Raw genomic sequence first — 15,390 nt, forward strand, 5'->3', positions numbered from 1 at the left:
TCTGGGCAATTTCAAAGTCTGGGCCCTTGAGCTCCCCAAGTTATGTGACCTCCTAATAAATGTCAAGGTCTCAGCTCCATGCCTGGTATGTAGTAAGCACCCAGTAAATGTTGGCTGCAGTGACCATGGCAACGGTGGTGATGCTTGGGCAACCTTTGCTTAGGGGCAGGGGGACAGAATGTAGGATGGATTTCCCGGCGAGTTCTATCGTGGATTCATAAATTTCCATCAGATTTCCAAATGGGAAGTCTCACACTGAGATGAGCCACATGCAAAGTACAGCCTTCCCATCTAGAATAAAAGGGATATATTTATATATACACGCTCACACTTTGGTATCTCAGAAGCCAGGCAGAATATTGTAAAGCAATGTACAATGGCATAAAATATCGTCCCAATTTAATCCATCTATCTAGTGTTCCATCTAATTACTATATTAGAAAAGTCTTCAGACCATGTATTGAACATTATAAATGGGAATAAAATGATTCTGGTAATGGCTTAATAAAACAGGTGAGGTAGCTCCGTCTGTCTGCCTGTATCCTTGGACCATGGCCAGATTGATTTGTCAGGGAAGGGGGAAAAAAAAAGAAAGAAAAGAAATGGGCTTGTGTTGTTGCACTTTGGAGATTGTCTCCATTAGGGGCCTTTGATTTTATTCTTGTTTTTCCTTATGAGAAGTGGTTATCGGTTCCTTTTGTTAACAGCAAAATATGTAGAACTGATGGAAAAACTGACAGCAGCCGTTTCATATTTTATAAAGCCGCTCCCAGCTTGTAATTTGCCGGTTGGGATGAATTGAGGAAGTCTGAAACTCCTGGTGAATTTGCAGATGATGGCTGCAGTCTTGTCTGAGGGCATGTGTAACCGTCGGGATTTAGCTGCTCAGAGAAGCCGCAGATGGGGGAGGTAGAGGGAGCCCAGGGTCAAGAAATTATATACCAACCATTTGGAACTAGAGTTCACCAGTCAGAGGAGATCTGGGCCTTTTGTACATCAAACGGTCTTTCTTTGTGCCTAGATAGGTGTTTGCTTTTTCAGAATCTCTGAGGCTTTCAATATAAATCATAAAATGACTTTCCCTTCTTCTCTCTCTCCAAATGCTCATTGTCTTTATACCTTGAGTCCTTGTTCCCTTTCCTTAAAAGCTGCCATTGCTATTGAGACTTGACACATCGCGGTCTGAATTTGCTCCTGGCTTTGGGGCTGGTAACCAGCAACCAGTGACAGGTGAGCCACACTAGCCATAGTTGTATATCCCTCTCCCCTTCTGAGACACTGCACCATGATGAAGGAGAAAAAAACACCCCTTCCCCCAAGTGCCATGCTTTTTTCCAGCCCCAATCTCTAATTTCTTGCTCCAAGTAGACTAATATGCGGGTGTCGGAGGTTAAATTCCAGTGCACCTAGGAGGTGCCCATCCTTCACAGAGGTCTAGCATTCACACCAGGCGTCATCTGCGTTGTCATGGCTACACGGGCCCAGGACCCCAGAGACGGGAGCGCAGAATTAATGGCAGTCCCGAGTAAAGGATTCCTGTCTTGGCGAGGTTGATGGATTACATTGATGTACCATTTGTCATACTGTAATTGTTCTGGCAAATGTAATACCCACTAGTATAAACATTGTACTGCTTTGCTAATAAAACCCAAAATAGGAAGAGAAAGGATGATACAGTGTTATGCTCACTTAAAGAGACAATGCCTCCTTTCCAAGTTGGAGCCCACTTCTTCTTCCAGAAGCCTCGGCACCTGATGCCTTCTCCATCGATGTGCACACGTGCTAAGCAGCTGTCCAGCACCCACCTTCCCAGCATGTGTGGTGTGGCATGTGTGTGCAGACATATTCTCTAAGTCTCCCTCTCTATCAGCATCTCCCGTGATTCCTCTTCTTGAGGGTTTCATCCAGTCCAGCTGGGGACTGACTGATGAGTTATTACTCAAAATCTCCTTGTGTTTCCTTGGTGACTGCCTGGCATCCCTGATGGAGGCTGTTTATCCAAATTGACTTGGCATTCAAGGCTCTGCTCTAGCACAGCCACTGCTTCCGGAAAGTCTTACCTGACCAGCCCACCTTCACTGAGCTCACATCTCTCAGGCCTGTGTGACTCACCTGGTGCCCGTTCTGCCTTATGATCCCTCTCTTTAGATTGTGAGGTCCTTGAAGGGCTATTCCTGTAAGTAATGCACTCAGCTGCAAGTAACTGGAAACTCACCCAGTGATGCCTTAAACTTATGGGTGTATTTTTTTTTAAGAAACTTCATTTTAGGGCACCTGGGTGGTTCAGTCAAGCGGCTGACTTCAGCTCAGGTCATGATCCTGAGGTTCATGAGTTCAAGCCCCGCATCAGGCTCTCTGCCTCTCTGCTGCTCATGCACACATACTGTGTTTCAAAAATAAACATTAAAAAATGTTTTTAAATAAAAAAATAAAGAAACTTTATTTTTAGAGCCGTTTTTGGTTCACAGAAAAATTGAGCAGAAAGAACAGAGTTCCCATATGCTCTCTGTGCCCCACCCATATGTGTAGTCCCCTCCACATCAGCATTCCTCACCAGAGTGGTGCATTTGTTATACTTGATGAACCTACATTGGCACATCATCACCCCAGATCCACAATTTCCATCAGGGTTCACTCTTGGTGTTGTATATTCTGTATATTTGGGCAAATGTACAATGACATGTATCTACCATTAGAATATCATATAGAGTATTTTCACCGCCCTAAAAAATCTTGTGTGGTCTGCCTGTTCATCCTTCCCTCCTGCTAACCCCCGACAACCCCTAATCTTTTTACTGTCTCCATGATTTTGCCTTTTCCAGAATGTCCTATAGTTGGAATCATACAGTATGTAGCCTTTTCAGATTGGCTTCTTTTACTTAATAATATGCCATTAAGTTTCTTCCATGTCTTTACATGACTTGATAGTTTTTGGGTTTTTTTTTGTTTTGTTTTGTTTTTTTTAGCACTGAATAATACTCCATTGTCTGGGTACACCACAGTGTATCTACTTACCAACTAAAGGGCACCTTGAGGGTTTGTTTTTCTCACATAACAAAGTTCACAGGTATGCAACCCTCAGTCTTTTCATTCCATCATGTTGGCTTCCCCCTTCACAGCTGTAAGATGGCCTCTTCCCCTCCAGGTCTCATATCTGCAGGCCAGGAAGGAAAAGAAGGGAAAGCCAAAGGGACAGAGGGCAAAAGGTTTTCTTACAGTGAAGATTTTACCTTTGAATTCAGAAAGTTGAGCCCTCTTCAGGGACATCTAATCTTCATCTCGTTGTCCAGGACTCTGATTGGCCACGTGTAGCTGCAAGGGAGGCTGGGAAATGAGACCCTGTAGCTTTCCATTCTCTGGTAGAAGGTGGTGTTATGGTTGAATTTTGTCTCTTCAAAATTCATGTGTTGGAGTCCTAACCCCCAATACCTCAGAATGTGGCTATATTTGGAGATAGGTAATTACCTTGACCTAAAAGGTAGTTAAGTTAAAATGAGATCATAGGGGTAAGCCCTAATCCAGTGTGACTGGGTTCTTATAAGGAGAGGAGATTAGGACAAGCATACATGTACAGAGGGAGGACCATGTGAAGACACAGGGGAAAGACAGCTATCTACATGCCAAAGAGAGAGGCCTCAGAGGAAGCCAACACTGCCAACACCTCCATCTAAAACTTCTAGCTTCCAGAATTGTGAGAAAAGAATTTTCTGTTGTTTAAGCCACCCAGTCTGTGGTATTTTGTTGTGGCGGCCCTAGCAAACAAGTGCAGGTGGTAAAGGGGAAGGGGTTTGGAATAACTTTTGGGGGAGCAGTCTATAATGCTTGCCACAGGTGGCTTCTCTTATCATCCCATTTTACAGTCAGGGTCAGTAACAAGTTCAGTGCTACATGGAAGTCTAGTATAATGATTAGAGTTTCGACTCACCCCCTCTGGGTTTGAATCCCAGCTCCACCACTAACAATTCTGTGCAACATTGATAGAATTGCTTCTGCCCCCTGAGGCTCAGTTTTGCCTTCTATAAAATGGGGCTGACAATAGCTCTGGTCTCCCAGGGCTGATATGAGAGTTATAAATGAGGTGAACTATGGGAGTTATCTACAGAGTGCCCAGGGTGTAACAACCATTTAGTCTGTGCTCACAGAGGTGGCATTGGGGCCAGATCTGTCTGATTCCCAGGCCCAGCATTCTGTTTCCCTGGGAAGGCGGCCTGATCAGAGCAGCACAAAAACGCCTGGGATTTATGCCCCCATGATCCACTCACTGTGTCTGTCCCCACAGCCTGAAGTACTTCCACCGTGCTTTCTCTGCCCAGAGAAGCCCCCTCTTCCCTGGCACACCCACATCTGGAGTGAGGGGCTAGGCAGAAGCCTAAGGCCCTCTCACTCTCCCAGCTCTTGATTCCAGCTCTTGGAGGCTGGGGGCCCCGATTCCTAGATCACGTGGAGCCAGGTTTGGTAACAGACCCTGGCATTGAGAGGAGACAGTATGAAAATAGACAATGTGCCCACTTGGAACTGAGCACCTACAAGACTGTCATGGTGGGGTTGGGGGGTCACCTGGCAGAGGAGTGGGGAGGCATAGCTGCTGGCCTGGAGAAGACCCCTGAGATACTGCAGCCAAAGGTGTAAAAGGCCCAGGTAGGGGCATCTGGGTGGCTCAGTTGACTAACTGTCCAACTCTTGATTTCGGCTCAGGTCATGACCTCACAGTTCATGTCATGGGTTCAAGCCCCACATCAGGGGATTCTCTCTCTCTCTCTCTCTCTCTCTCCCTCCCTCCCTCCCTCCCTCTCTTTCTGCTCCTTCCCTGCTTGTTCTCTTTCTCTCCTCCTGCCCCTACCTCTATCTCAAAATAAATAAATAAACTTAAAAAAAGAAACAAAAGGCCCAGGTAGACATGTCCAGAAAGGTGATATATCCAGTAGGGCTTGGTTAAGTGAGACTTTTGGGTCGTGCAGATCCTTGGACACATTCTCCACCCAGGACCTGATCCTTGGCCTGTCCCTAAAAAGTACTTCTTCCAATTCAGTGGTGCATCTGCTGTGGAAAACAGTATGACAGCTCCTCAAAACATTAAAAATAGAATTACCGTATAATCCAGCAATTCCGCTTCTGTATATACACCCAAAAGAATTGAAAGCAGGGACTTGAATAGATATTTCTGCACCCATTTTCATAGCAGCATTGTTTACAATAGCCAAAAGTTAGAAGCATCCTAAGTGTCCATCAACAGATGAATGGATAAACAACTGTGGTCTGTTCATATAGTGGAATATTATACAGCCTTCAAAAGGAAGGCAATCGTGACAAATGTAATATGGATGAGTCTTGAGGACATTAAGCCAAGTATAATAAGCCAGTCGTAAAAGGATAGATACTATATGATTCTGCTGTATCATACTGTATAATAGTCACCCAAAAGGAGTCAAATTCATAGAGACAGAAAGTAGAATGGTGGTTGCCAGGGGCTGGGGAGTCAGTATTTTATGGGTACTGAGTTTCTGTTTTGCAAGATGAAAAAGTCTTGGAGTTGGATGGTGGTGATGGCTGCACAACTAATGCCATTCAACCGTACACTTAAAAAGGGTTGAAAATGGTAAATTTTATGTTATGTGTATTTTACTACAATAAAAATACTACTGCTTTCGTTACCGCTGCTACTACTGATAATACTAGTGATGATAAATGATGCGGCACTGCATACTTAACACAGAATATCTCATGGAATCCTCCCAATAACCCTAAGTAGATACTGTTAACAAGTAGTTAAGGACTGTACTGAGGTTCAGAGAGGTTAATACATTTGTCCAAGGTCACACAGCTAGCAAATGGCTGAACTGAGCCTTGAAAACACAGGTCTGTCTGTCCAAAACCCGGTCTCTCAACCATACCTAGACTGCCCCACACTTTGATTAAAGCACAGTTGAACTTGACACTTTTGACATTTTGGGTTGGTTGTGTAGCAGCATCCTGGTCTCCCTCCGCTAGATGCCAACAACACACACTTCCCACCCCTCAAAGGGAGATGGCCAAAGATGTCTCCAGATATTACCAAATGTCCCCCATGGGGCAAAGTCACCCCAGTTAAACCCACTGGTTTAACAGGGGCCTCTTGGCAGCACACAGGATATTGGACAGTTGCCGTCGCTCTCACCAAGGTGGATTCGCCAGCCTGCAAGTAGCAGATGTTCAAGCTGCTGCTCACAGGCTTGTGAGAGCCCACATTTTAAAGCTACATCAGTGGCTGGAAATTAGCTTGTGCACAAAAGATCAATGGGGCAGGGGGGGAGTCATAAATGCTTTCTTTGCCTGTTAAAAAGATTTTTTTCACAGGGGACCCCCCCACTGCCTGTACCCCCTCACCCTTAAACTGCCCAGACAGCTTGAACATCCCTTTTGGCATAAGGCTGGCCCACCCTTACTTGTAGCTTGAGCATTGTTCATTTGTAAGATGGTTCATATTAGCAGGAAAATGTCCACACAGGCCTGGGTACGTCCATACATGGTCCATACATGCACATAGTGGAATTATAGCCTTTCAGTGAAAGGTGCCAGGACACTTTGTTGGATGAATAAAGAAAGTGGTAGAATAGGATCCCGTTTTTGAGAATAATTCTACCTATGAATGTACATGTCAGTTGATGCATAGAGAAAAGCCCAGAGTGGACCAATGGTTTTGTTCCTATCTGTAGCCCCAGTGGCATAGCACACAGTAGGTGCTTAATCATTATTGATAGCTGAATCAGAGTGGAAAGACTGGGCTGTCAAACTTTCTTCTTTGTGTGCTTTTCCATCATTTGAATTTTTTATTGTGAGCGTATATTAACTTGGTGGCTAAAGGAAAAAAAAAAAAAAACCTTCCCCCAAAGAAAGGAAATTAAAAAAATAAAATTATGCCTTGAACTTGCTTAGCTCTTCCCTTCCTTCTACAGAGCTCAAAACCCACGTGCCCATCTTGCCTGAGCCATGGGAAGAAACAAGCTTGTGCTTTATGGTCCTTGTTTAGTCATGCATGATAACATTGGACTCCTGAAGAAAGCTGCTTCTTTATTTCTCTCACTTTGGTTTTTCCCTTGGGCTTTTGAAGGGGGAATAAACCAACAGGCACTGGGTGTGGACAAGAAGGCAGTTAGAGAAGGGGTTGGGCCCTGGAAAATTCAGTCTTGCCGCTGCACCTCAGGTGGGAGGCCGAGGGCCGGACCAAGTGACCTTTAGGTGGGGGAGGGAGCTTCCATTCCCGTGACTTTCTTTCTCTGTGGCTTCAAGATCCTTCCAGAGCTGCCCAAGCACTCGGAGGAGGTGGGGAGCATATGGAGGTCAGAGAGGAAGAACAAGGAATAGATCGGGGGAGGGGGCGGGGGAGCAAGTTTCAGGACCACAAAGAAGAGGGGTATGTCATCTCTATGTGCACTGATGGAAGAGGGTGAAGAAACACCCCCACCCCCACCCCAGCCTTCTGATTTCCAAATATTCGAAAGGCCTTTGAGTTTATACTGTTGCATCTCAGATGTTTTTTAAAGTTTACAACTGACCCGATTTGTAGAAAAAGATAAACACCCTTCCTCTGTTTGGAGTCATATGTAATTTTTATCTCTTGACCTTTCAATGTAAGCAGCAGTAAAATGAAGAACTATTGCAGTCATTTAACACTCTGGCTGTACTAACTGGTTCCTGCCTGAGAACCGTGGTTTTAAATTGGCTAATGCAGAATACTTGCAGAGCTAATAATAATTCAGATTACTCCTGTCAGCTATTCCGGTTTCATGGGTAATTTAGTAGTTGAATAAATTTTTAAAAAAATTCATTCGTTACCATGCACTGTTATGAATCAGTAGATGGTTTACCATTGGCAGCAGTAACTGTAAGAAGATTTAAATTGCTACTGAAAAGGATTTGAGTGAAGGTAATGTTTTATAATGTTCTAAGCCATATGCACTACTTTCAGGCCTCATCAGTTTTACATTGATTCCTAGTGAAGTGTTTAATTGCATCATGAATGCAATATAATTCAGTTCTTTCTGCTAATATGGTATATATCTCAAAGTGATATACAGCACTGACAGGGAGAATTCGCAGTTTCGTCCGGATTTGGGAGGGCAGTGAGGATTGGGCGCCTACTGGATGCATGGAGAGCAGGCGGCAGAGGGGGAGGCTACAGCCTGGTGCCATCTTGCTAAGACTGGGTGGGAGGGGGTGTCATGAGCTTGTGTGGGGAGGGGGAGGCTGTGTTGTCACCAGCCCTCAATGCTGACGGCCAGCCAGAGAGGCGTCTGGTGCTGTAGGCCTTCCCTAGGAGGGCAGGGAGATCTCTTAGTGGGCTTATTAGTCACATAAGGCTGGCCAAGCCCACTCCCGCCGTCATATGCTCATGGATTTTGCCTGGCCATCTCACTGGCCGTTTCTAAGTGGTTATCAAAAATTGGGTTTTCTGGGGCACCTGGGTGGCCCAGTTGGTTAAGCATCTGACTCTTGATTTCAGCTCAGGTCGTGATCTCATGGTTCATGAGTTCAAGCCCCACATCAGGCTCTGCTGACAGTGTGGTGCCTGCTTGAGATTCCCCCTCTCCCTCGCTCTCTGCCCCTCCCACACATGCATGTGCATACTTGCTCATGTTCGCCAGCCTTCTCTCTTCCCTCTCAAAATAAATAAATAAACATTAAAAAATAATTAACACAAATTAGCCTTAGATACTATTGATGACTGCCTTCAACTGGGAACCACTTGATATCTTGGTTCTGAATTTTTTTAAAAGTATGTTTCAGTGCATTCATTTGCTCAGGCTGCCATAACAAAGTACCACAGACCAGGTAGCTTCAACAACAGAAATTTATTTTCTCACAGTTCTGGAGTTTGAGATCAAGGTGTCAACAGTGTTGATTGCTTCTGAGGGCTCTCTCCTTGGCTTGCAGGTGGCCATCTTTGTGTTCACCAGGCAGTTCTCCTTCTATGCATGTCTGTGTCCAGATTTCCCCTTTCTCTAAGGACATCAGTCATATTGGACTAGGGACCTCATTTTAACTTGATCGCCTCTGTAAAGATCCTGTGTCCAAATAAGATCACATTCTGAGGCAATGAGGGTTAGTACTCCAACATAGGAATTTTGGAGGACACAGTTCAGCCCCATAACACCCTGTATAGAAAGAAGGCTTGTGTGTGTGTGTGTGTGTGTGTGTGTGTGTGTGTGTGTGTGAGAGAGAGAGAGAGAGAGAGAGAGAGAGAGAGAGAGAGAGAGAGAGAGACTGTGGCAGGGTGGATGAGGGCTCTCAGTGAAGGGAACAAGGGAACAGTGCTAACTGCACTCTAATCAGAAGGCTCTTTCTGTCAACCCCTGTGAATGATGTGAAAGTCAGACTTGCTTGTCACGTCAATCCCTTCTCCAGCAGGACCTTAAAATCAGAGTTCATGCATTTTCAGATATCTGATTATTGTGCAGCCACAAAGCAAACGCCTAGGACCCGGGGCTCCCCCCTCAGCCTGGCGCCTCGATGTAATCAGAGCCTCCTTTTTATCCCCACTCTCGAGGAAGGCCAGCCAGGCCACCTTTTTGATCATCGTAACCTTGATGCAGAAGAATAATTTATCCATGCCCCCGGACAAGGAAATTGCAAAATATTATTTATGAAGGTGAGCCGACACGTCGTAATTCTGGCCCTGCATTTCTGGATGTGGCTGGCCAAGATGGGGGAAATGTGGGTGATGTTTGATAATAAAATGGGACAGTGTACCCATGAGATACAGGTGTGGGAGGAGAAGGGAGTCAGGCATCCCACAAGAGAGATTTCAGGGAATGAGAATTATTCTAGAAGCTGACCCAAACTGCCTTTCCATGGACTCTCAGGTCAGAAGTGGAAGGAGAAAAGTCTCCAGGATATAGAGGCTGGTGTGAGAGGGGATACTGAACAGCACTGTGGGCAGGGAAAGGCACGGGGATCTTCTTTTGAGGATTGTGGCCTTGGTTTGGGGAACTTGGGAGGTTTGCGGTACAGTGATTATGAGCCCTGGTTTTGGAGCTAGCCAGCCTTGAGTTTGAGTCCTGGCTGTCTGTAGCTGTCTTTGTAGTTTTGTGACATTGAGCAAGTTAGGTCACTTTTCTGAACCTGTTTGTTCATCTGTACAATAGGATTAATAACAAATCAACCCAAGTGTTGCCTCGAGAGTAACATGAGATAATGCAGGTGAAATGTAACTGTCTTTTCAGTGGGCCTGACTCCTTACCTAGCAGCAATTAAGTTGAGTGTCTGAGGATGCAGCTCTGGAGCCAGATAAGCTCTTAGACCTTAGACCAGTCACTTCATCTCTCTGAACTTGCATTTTCCTCATCTATCAAATGGGCACAAAAAAGGTTACAATTTCCTAGGGCCCTCTTGAGGGTTGAATGACTGAATGGAAGGAGAGCATTTAACAGTGCTTGTCTCATAGTAAATGCTCAGTAAATGTTGGCCATTAATATAAGTTCCTAGGACATAGTTCTTGGCAGTCTTTCTTCTGAGAAGCCGTTCCCAACCTTGACTCGGATTTAGAGGCAGCCTGTCTCCCATCTGCCAATGCTGTCCTGTCGAACAACATGCTTAATTTAAAAATCCAAATGGATTTGCATTCCTTATGATTTGAAAAAGTGCTCTGAGCACTGAGAAGTGCCCCAGAAGGGGGCAGAGTATATGTTCCCCAGGGGAACCACTGCAGCATCTGTCCACCACAGAGGAGATGGCAGACCCCAGCAGACCCCAACATCTCTGACTGCCCAGCTCACAGACCGGTTGTGGCACCTAAGCACCACGACTCTTAGGCATCAGCCGTGGGAAGTTCAGCCCAGTAAATGTTTTGCAGTCTCTCAGCAATTTGGGGTTCTACCAAATTAGCGTTTGGTATTGAATTAGTATTCATTTTCTCTAATATGATATAAAAGTATAATCACATTAGTGACTTTTATAGCATATTAGATTATACATTTGGAACACGTCCCCGCCTGAAGCAGCTTTAGGCAAAAAAAAAAAAAAAGTCCCGCCAACAACAATAACAAGCAAACCATCTTCCACCCTGGCTCGCAAGCCCGGGCTTTTCCAGCTGGGCTGCAGCAACCTGGATAGAAAATTCTCTGCTCTCTGCCTCCTGGTCCCTACAGAGAAAGAATTTTCATTCCACCGCCATGATTTGTGAAGCATTGAATTTAAGACCTTAATAGTCGTTCCAAATGAATGTTTCTTTAATCCCGGGGCAGAAACGCAGGCTGTGGTTGAGATGTAATTAATAGCACTAATTACTCTTCTCTCCCTCCATCCACTTTTCCTCCTGCCAGCATCCCCGTTCCCCAAGAAACCTGGCAGGAACACCAGAAATATTCACCTTTTGCTCCAAAATGTCCCTGGACAGAGAAACCAGGGCTTACCCCAATCATGGCTCTCTTTTTTGAAAGATTTTCCTTCTGCCTCCCAATGGTTCCTCTAGTTCTGGGACTCCTGGGCCTTCCAGAAGTTTAGATTTTTTAGGACCTGTTTCCAGCCGTCATGGTGACTCAGCCAGTTGTGAAGGGTGATGTCCTAAGGAGGCAGCAGCACATGGCCTGACTTTCCTGAGCATTTTTCTCTGGACTGTAACCTCATTGATGCATTGGTTCAAACATAGATGATGTTGCTTACAGACTCCCCAGGGTGCCTGCCTTCAGAGGGACCCCATCAAACCATTTTTCACTACAAAGAATAAAGGATGAAATTTTTTTTCTACATATAATGAAAGCAAGTAAACCGGTCAGGAGGGCTAAAATGATTTATTTATACATTGCCTCATTCCCAAATAATTGAAGGCTGGGTAGACTCACCCGGATAGGCTTTGAACGTAGGTTGCATCTTGCATGCGAACTCTGAGAATTCAGCTGTAGTAGCTTCCTGGAATGTCACATTGAGAAAGATTCTTAGACCACATTCTGGATCAGCAAAAGAGAGTCTCATTCAGTCTATAAACATCTGATGTGCCAGGCACTGCTGTAGGCACCGGTGCCATTGCCTCCAACTGGGTAGCCAAAATCCCTCCCCTACGAGATTCACATTCCAGTTGGGAGAAGCTGACAATAGATACCAATAAAGCCAGGTCATGCAGGGCTTGAGCACAGGAGAGAGTTGGCACATCCTATTCTAATTGCAATGGAAAGCCATTGGAGGATTTTTAATAGGGAAGTGCCAGTATCTGGTTTATGTTTAAAAGATAAAAGCTTTTTGGGGCGCCTGGGTGGCTCAGTCGGTTGGGCGGCTGACTTCGGTTCAGGTCATGATCTCACGGTCCGTGAGTTTGAGCCCCGCGTCGGGCTCTGTGCTGACAGCTCAGAGCCTAGAGCCTGTTTCAGATTCTGTGTCTCCCTCTCTCTGACCCTCCCCCGTTCATGCTCTGTGTCTCTCTGTCTCAAAAATAAATAAACGTTAAAAAAAATTTTTTTTTAAAAAGATAAAAGCTTTTTTTTTAAAACAATCACTCTGAGAAAGGAGACGGGGGAGAAGTTAGAAGGTCAGGTTCAAGGTTTTTGCAGGTGTCTGAACAAGGAATGGTGGGGGATGAGTAACAATTGATTTGATTTGAACTCTATTGTAGAGATCCAGCTGACCAAATGGGCAATCCATTAGTAATGTCTGCCACAGACGTGAGAGGTGACAGTGAGCACTTTAATGCTATATTTGCCATCTCTCTAAGTCATTTTTAGGCTGGTGAAGGGAGCTAGAGAGGATGAAAGGGTCACTCAGAGATAGTAATCCATGGCTTTAGTAACAGCTACAGATATTCCAGGGAAATTTGAAGGAGAATATTCACTGACTGTCCTTGCAGACATTATGGGGAACTTAGGCATAAGATGCCATATTGTCTTAACTAGAGATTGTCCAGGGATCAGTAGAGCAAATGGGACCTTCAAAAGACCGATATTAGACCAAATCCCTGTAGAGATGTGCAGAGGACCAACATGATTCCATAGAGACATACTCAAGGAGGTTCAAAGAGAAGAAGCTAGGCAGAAAGCCATCAGTGGAACCAGTTAATAGGAAAACAGGTTTTAATTATCTCAGGCGAAAACAGAGGATCAGAGACAATCCCCTCTTCTCTCCACCCTACAAATAGGAAGGACTCAGCAGTGTTGGTGGGGGGCAAGAAGATAAATAGCAAATAACCAACTGGAGGCCCCTTTGGGTTGTTTTCTCCTTCTCCTCTTCCCCTTCTCCCACCTCCTCCCCACTCTTCCTCTAAAGCTCTGTCTTCTCTTAAGATCAGACACTTGGCGAAAGTCAGTCATCATGTGATTTAGCAGGGTGAAAAGTCAGCTTGGCATTGGGCAAGGAACTGGATTTGGAGAGGGAAGAGCCACTTGAAAAGCCTGGAGCACCTACATGATGCTGCAAGACTGCAGTATGGGGAGCCCCGTGAATCCTGTTACAAAATATTTTTAAACCATTCAGAATAAGGGAAATTTGGTGAGATTATGATATTGAACAGGGCTCTATGTGTAATGTATAACTTTCTATTTTTAAAAAAGGTATGAGGACAGGCTTTGTGATTATAGTCCAGTCTCTTCCACATCCATTCCTAGGAAGAGTCTAGAAAAACTGTTAAACTATAGTCTCTGTCCTTGTGCCCTTGATTCTCACAGTTGGCTGTGTGGCTTCAGGAGCATCCAGCCCTAGACAAACTTAATTTCCTTCTTTGACACAGGCTGGCCATGAAGATAGAGGGTGCAGGAAATGGGACCCACATGAGGCCTCTACCCCAGCCCCTTCCCCTCAAGCCTGGAGCGAGTCATGCAGACCCCTGGCTCTCAAACCCAACTGATGTTTGGACCCCTTGCTCCTACCCAGAAAGGTGCTGACAGCACCCACCTGGGAACCCAGCCTGGCCTCTCAAGCCAGAATGCTGGGCCAGCTTGGAGAACCCCTGGAGTATCCTATTTTAAAATACTAGTTTTCAAGGATACATTTCTCTATAAGCAATATACACATCATCTTTTAAACTGAGACATTAAAGATGAGCACAGAGTGAAAGGTAAATCTCCTCAACTTGTAGCCCCCTTTTGTCTGCTCCGCATTTATTTGTTTTTCCAGGACACTTTAACCATAGACAAGCATACAAGTATAGCCCCTTATTAAAATAGAAAAGAGATTAGGGGATTATTCCTTCCTTCCTTCAATACTTATAAAGTGCCTACTGTATGCTGGGTGCCGAGAATATAGCAATGAACAAAAGAAAAATGGTCTTTCAGGATATGAACAGTCTAGGAGAGGGCTGGGGGGAACTGATGAGAAGCATATAAACAAATAGAATAAAAGAATCACAGATTGTGGTCCTACAAAGCAAATCAACAACGTGCCATGGTAGAGCAGCAGGGGAAGGGGGTATTTAATGGATTATGAAATATAAGGAGTCTGCCATGGAAAGAGGTGTGTGTCTGGATGTGAGGTGTGTTTCCGTGTCTGGGTAGTGTAGGATGTGTCTGGGTACGTGTGTTTTTATCTCTGTGTCTGGGTGTGTGCTTCTTTACCCCTGTGAATATCTGAGTGTCTGGGTTTGTGTGCGTGTCTGCATGTGCACATGTGTGTGGATCTTATCAGAGAGGGTTGTTCTGGGACTGAGAGCTCTTGTGACCAGAGCCAGCGGAGGCTGGAAGTGCAGGGGGAGAGCAGAGCTACACTTAGCTGTGCAGGCTCCTTAGCTACATGGGGGGGGGGGGGGGGGGAAGGGGAGGTCTGGGTTTTTGACTCAGTACCCACAGAACTGACAGAAGGCCATCCAAAAGCATTATTAGGGATCTCTCTGAAACAGTATTATGGGGGCAAGCACATGGCCTGGAGGAGGCTGGGTGGGGGTGGAGAATGGTTTGGGCTTCACTAAAAGTGGAGGTGATGGGGCTCACTGGTAGGTGATTTAATGTGGCAGAATGGAATGAATGGAAATGCCTCCCGGACTCCTGGCCTGAGCATCTGGGTGGATGTACCACCTTTTCCTGAGATGGGGAAGATGCTGGGAGAAAGAGTGAGGAGCAGACAGGAGCCCAGGGTTCCTTCTTGGCCATGGCAGATCTGAAATGGCCTCCCAGAGGGATGTCAGTTCTTCAGGGGGGTGGGCCATTGGAGCTCAGAGTCCTGTGGCCTGGAAGTGAGTCCTGGGCTGGGTCCTTAGAGGACCTGGCCATGTCCAAGGACCAGCTAGACCACCTTTCCCTGGCTCTGAGGCCCTGAGCAGAGCACCGAAGGCCCCCATCAGTTATGTTAGCACAGCCCTGGGGGGCACTGATGCAAGAAACCATCAGAGGGATGTCTGCTCTGGGGACCTGGCCCCAAACCTTAGCAGCAGGGAGCTGTTTGGAGCTGGGGTATTTGTGGGCCTGGGTCTCCCAGCATCAGAGCTATGGAACAGTAGAT

At 45.6% G+C, this 15,390-nt stretch overlaps 1 protein-coding gene across 9 annotated transcripts in view; it reads left to right on the forward strand.

Moving 5' to 3' along the window:
* Positions 1–15,390, forward strand: part of CUX2 (cut like homeobox 2) — a 320,662-nt gene that overhangs the window by 151,864 nt on the left and 153,408 nt on the right. The window lies entirely within an intron of this gene.

Source organism: Panthera pardus, unplaced genomic scaffold (assembly GCF_024362965.1).
Source record: "Panthera pardus isolate Hobbes unplaced genomic scaffold, ASM2436296v1 HiC_scaffold_15, whole genome shotgun sequence".
NCBI lineage: Eukaryota > Metazoa > Chordata > Mammalia > Carnivora > Felidae > Panthera > Panthera pardus.